Genomic DNA, 6,000 nt, shown 5'->3' on the forward strand with positions numbered 1-6,000 from the left:
TATCATTAAAAAATAGTTGAATTAAAAACAGTTGATGTCCGGAAGGGTCACATTAAGTGGTTCCTGCACCACCTGTGGTTACTTGTCATACTGTTTCCTGTCACATCAGGGAAGTATTGCAGTCACCACACGCTATCTAAATATATGTTAACAGATCTCAAACCTTTGTAGAAACTGTAACACTAATTATCCATATATGCCAACGATAAAATGTCCTCAATATAAACTTTAGGACACTCCTGTAGATCTAAATTTCTATTCTAACGCATGTTGATTGCACTGCTGATCCATACAAATCGTTCATGTTGACAATTGATCACGATTACTGAAGCACGAATTACATTAACTCCGTGAGGGAGCTTTTATCATAACATTATTGAAACTTTTTCTTGAATAAATATCACGTTTGCTGGTTTTACCAATCAAAACACTGATACTGTGACAAATGTTCAAAGCCTGGTTAGCTTAACGATACGCAGGTCTCGAGAAAATCCGTCTGAGACATCAGCCCATTCTACTGTTATGCATGCTATTCTTTTGGGGAAACAAAACGTTTAATTCCACATTTAGCTTTCATTTTTATAGAAACCAGCAGACTATGCAGGCCATCAATTCTAACTGTTTGAAGAGAGGAAACTCACGTCGAATGAAACACGGTGTCAGCGTCTCGTAGATCAAAACGAGGCTGAGCGATTGGCAGAAAGTATTTGTGAGAGAATCAGTGTCATCTCTGACAGTGACAGTGATTAAGTATAATGTGAAAAGGTGATGTTGATATTTTAACATCAGGATATAGTGATTCGGAGGTAATGAACACCGCGTAGTGATCTGACTTGATATGACGGGAATTTTTATTTAATAATACAAATTATTATACATGTAGTTGTCTGTAGTTATTAAAATATGAACTAAATACCCTACTTTATTAAAACAAATAATTAAAGGAATTGAATAATGACTTTTACATTTTATTAACATTTTATGGAGGATCATGTTTTGTCGCGTAGGGATGTTAAACATGCTGGTGGTAAAATTATCTAGATCAAGTATTGCCAGCTTCATTGCCAAACAACGAGTGAGAAGAGATGAATAGGATATCAACCGAGGTAACAAGAAAAGGCATACTATAAAACATGGTCTGGATTGGTTTGGTCAGGTTTGGTCAGGTTCTGTCTGGTTGGTCCGGTCCCGAATTTTTAGTCTGGGCTGGTCTCATCGGCGTGGTCCCAAAAGTTTATCAGATCTGGTCTCAGTGGTTTGGTCCCAAAACGGTATCTAGTCTGGTCTCACTGGGCTGGTCTCATTGGCGTGGTCCCAACAATTGATCTGATCTGGTCTCATTGGTCTGGTCCCAAAACGTGATCTAGTCTGGTCTCACTGGGCTGGTCTCATTGGCGTGGTCCTAAAAAAATATCTGATCTGGTCTCATTGGTCTGGTTCCAAAACGTGATCTGATCTGGTCTCGTTGGTCTGGTCTCATTGGTTTGGTCTCAAACTATGATATGGTATAGTCTCATTGGACTGGTCCAAAAACGTGATCTAGTCTGGTCTCACTGGTCTGGTGTCAAAGCGTGGTCTGGTGTTGTCTCACTGGGCTGGTCTCATTGGTCTGGTCCTAAAACGTGATCTGATCTGGTCTCATTGGTCTGGTTCCAAACGTTGATCTGTTCTGGTCTCACTGGTCTGGTCCCAAAACGTGATCTAATCTAGTCTCATTCTGGTTTCAAAACTTGATTTGGTCTGGTATAGTTTCATTGATCTGGTCTCAAAATTTGATCAAGTTGGTCTCACTGGTCTATTACCAAAACTTGATCTGGTCCTGTAACAAAACGTAACCTGGCTTAGTCTGATTGGTTTTGTCTCACAACTTGATCTAATCTAGTATCATTTTGGTTTCAAAACTTGATCTGGTCCTGTAACAAAATGTAACCTGGCTTAGTCTGATTGGTTTTGTCTCACAACTTGATCTAATCTAGTATCATTTTGGTTTCAAAACTTGATCTGGTCTGGTGTTTAAGTCTGGTCTCAAAAAAGATCTGTCCTGGTCTCATTTGTCAGATCTCATTGATCTTGTCAGTAATGGATTTTGAAGCAGGTGTCATGGGTTAGAGAGAAATATTTTTTTACTTCTGTTTGTATCGATCAATTACTTATTTTTCTAAATGATCGATCGAATAATTGATTTCTTATAAATACGAATCTACATTTGTACGTAGCCAATATCAATTATCTGAAACTAAACACGGTTTTAAATACCTCATAATATGTGTAAGAGTAATTCGAGGTTCGTCTGCTAACCGCTTTATCACAACCTAGTTTGTAGGTCGTCTCAAAGCGATTCACAATTTATTACCCGTGGTTATAGGGCCTTTGCAACCAGCCAATATCTTTCTCAACTCTCTTGGTGCTGCCATTTCGGCGCTCACAGCTAGCATTCAACAATTCTAGCACTGACCAATCAGGAACTCATTTACACCTGAGTAAATTGGAACAGATACAACACAGTGCCGTGACGTGACTCGAACCCGCAACCCTTCGGTAACGAGCCCGACGTCCTACATGCACCACTAGATTACCATTCCTTACAGAAGGAAGAGGGTAGCAGCATCAAGGCACGGCAATTGGTGATACACACTGCCACATCAATCAATGACGACATAATTAAATTTCACTCTTCAAAGGAAACTTTGCTGTGTGAAATGTTATTCTCCAAATTATTTTAGTGACATTGAAATAACAGTGTTAGATAGGAAGTAAAGCGAACCATTTGGATGTCAAGAATATATAACAGTCACGTTTACAGGTGAAGCAGTGTGCTATTGATTTCTAATCGGGGCTGTATTTCAGCTATCAAAACACTGCAGTATCCTTAACTAAAGTAGGGTTTTCTCCGCATACATCTTTTTACCGTTGTGGACGAAACCATTGGTGTTGTACGTGTGTTAAAGAGGAGATAACTCTTCCAGACCTACTGTACAATGAACAGCAATACATTCATTCAGTCATACTAACACAAAATAGATGAAAATGATAAAAACATCTGAATTAAATTTAGAATTAATTTGGACAGATTTACGTCTCTCACATCTTTGTCTTCCTAACTCAATTCTATACATTTTGGGGCCTAGTCGATGTGTTGTTGATTTCTAATCGGTGATACACTGTACACGTAACTTTATACAGTCACATGTGTAGGTTTTATGCTTTATGTCAATTTTAGTGAGAAATATTCTTGAATCCACAAAATTTCATTTCTACATGTATAACAAACACAGCATTTTGAATTTATCTAAAATTGATATTTATTTAGAGTCTCAATCTTGATTCCGCAAATATGCATTCTTTTGAAAAATAATTTTTCATTCTTTTATTTTTTTATTTATTGTCATTTTATTTTTGTTAAGTTGCATGTACATGCATTGGTAATATTCAATTTATTGTTATGCCGTTGCTAATTAATAATTTCTCGTTGATGTCAACACTAAACTATTTTGACTTTGCAGAATACATACAAACCAGTAGAAAAACGTATCTTAATTACCATTTACCAATATGCGTGTAATACATATGAAGACCATACAAGTTTTGAACTTAAATCAATACAAATATTAGTCGATTTTAAGACTTTCCTGATATCAATCTGCTTAAAGCATCTACAAGCATTTGATTGGTCAAATAGTTACTTAAAAGGAACATATAAATGAAACTCTTCACAGTAGTAGACTTTACAAATTAGTTTTTATAATTTACATAATATTATATGTATTGGATCTTAAATTCGCTTCCGTTTCATATGGAATTTAGGAAACGAATAAAGAGGATTTCATTTCAGCGATGCTTCTTATAAACCTCATATGAAATGTAACTAAATTCAAGACAGTTTTACTACAGTCGTCATACTACTGTAACAATGATATTATTGAAACATATGTATTCGCAAACATTTTTTTCTGTTACCATTGACAGTCTTTAACGTTGCCATTTATTTTTTTAGTTATGGCGTCACAGTGGTGTTGCATGTAGTAAAATGCAAACAAACACGCAAAACTTCGCTAGCATAATTGTATTTGCAGGTGCAGTAACAATATAGCGTCAGCACACAGCTCAAATGGCGTGGCGATACACTAAAACAAAATATAAAGAACCATGGATCCCGACAAACTGTAAACTCGTGTGAATGATGACTGTAATAAAGCAATTCAAAAAAAACCACCAGCAACTGCGAAATTGTATCGAAATTGTAAAACGACAACTGATGCAGTCTGTTCAGGTCTATGGGGACAAAGACAATTAATGCAGTCTATTCAGGTCTATGGGGACAACGACAATTAATGCAGTCTGTTCAGGTTTAAAAGGGACAAAGACAATCAATGCAATCTGTTCAGGCCTTTTGTGACAAAGACAAGTTATACAGTCTGTTCAGGTCTATAAGGACAAAGACAAGATATACAATCTGTTCAGGTCTATAGGGTCAAAGACAATTATTGAGGTCTGTTCAGGTATATAGGAACAAAGACAATGTATGCAGTCTGTTCAGGTCTTTAGGGACAAAGACAATCAATGCAACCTGTTCAGGTTTATAGGGACACCGACAATTTATACAGGCTGTTCAGGTCTATAGGGACAAAAAAAAAATGCAGTCTGTTCAGGTCTATGGGAACAAAGACAATTAATGCAGTCTGTTCAGGTCTATAGGGACAAAGCCAATCAATGCAGTCTGTTCAGGTCTATAGAGACAAAGCCAATTAATGCAGTCTGTTCAGGTCTATGGGTACAAAGACAATTAATAGAGGCTGTTCATGTCTATGGGTACAAAGACAAGTAATGCAATTTGTTCAGGTCTATGGGTACAAAGACAAGGAATGCAATCTGTTCAGATTCATAGGAAAAAAGCCAATCAATGCAGTCTGTTCAGGTCTATGGGTACAACGCCAATCAATGCAGTCTGTTCAGATCTCTGGATACAAAGACAAGTAATGCAATCTGTTCAGAATCATAGGAAAAAAGCCAATCAATGCAGTGTGTTCAGGTCTATGGGAACAAAGACAATTAATACAGGCTGTTCAGGTCTATGGGGACAAAGCCAATGAATGCAGGCTGTTCAGGTCTATGAGTACAAAGACAAGTAATGCAATTTGTGCAGGTCTATGGGTACAAAGATAATCAATGCAGTCTGTTGAGGTCTATGGGTACAAAGGCAAGGAATGCAATCTGTTCATGTCTATGGGTAGAAAGCAAATCAATGCAGTCTGTTGAGGTCTATGGGTACAAAGACAAATAATGTAATCTGTTCAGGTCTATGAGTACAAAGACAAGTAATGCAATCTGTTCATGTCTATGGGTACAAAGACAAATAATGCAATCTGTTCAGGTCTATGGGTACAAAGCCAATGAATGCAGTCTGTTCAGGTCAATGAATACAGAGACAAGTAATGCAGGCTGTTCAGGTCTATGGGTACAAAGACAAGTAATGCATTCTGTTCATGTCTATGGGTACAAAGATAATCAATGCAGTCTGTTCAGGTCTATGGGTAAAAAGCCGATGAATGCAGTCTGTTCAGGTCTATGGATACAAAGACAATTAATGCAGTCTGTTCAGGTCTATGGGTACAAAGATAATCAATGCAGTCTGTTCAGGTCTATGGGTACAAAGACAAGTAATGCAATGTGCTCATGTCTATGGGTACAGAGATAATCAATGCACTCTGTTCAGGTCTATGGGTACAAAGCCAATGAATCCAGTCTGTTCAGGTCTATGGATACAAAGACAATTAATGCAGTCTGTTCAGGTCTATGGGTACAAAGACAAGTAACGCAATCTGTTCAGGTCAATGGGCACAAAGCCAATGAATGCAGTCTGTTCAGGTCAATGAATACAGAGACAAGTAATGCAGGCTGTTCAGGTCTATGGGTACAAAGACAAGTAATGCAATGTGTTCATGTCTATGGGTACAGAGATAATCAATGCAGTCTGTTCAGGTCTATGGGTACAAAGCCAAT

This window comes from Mizuhopecten yessoensis, unplaced genomic scaffold (assembly GCF_002113885.1).
Source record: "Mizuhopecten yessoensis strain PY_sf001 unplaced genomic scaffold, ASM211388v2 scaffold4123, whole genome shotgun sequence".
In the NCBI taxonomy this organism is placed as follows: domain Eukaryota; kingdom Metazoa; phylum Mollusca; class Bivalvia; order Pectinida; family Pectinidae; genus Mizuhopecten; species Mizuhopecten yessoensis.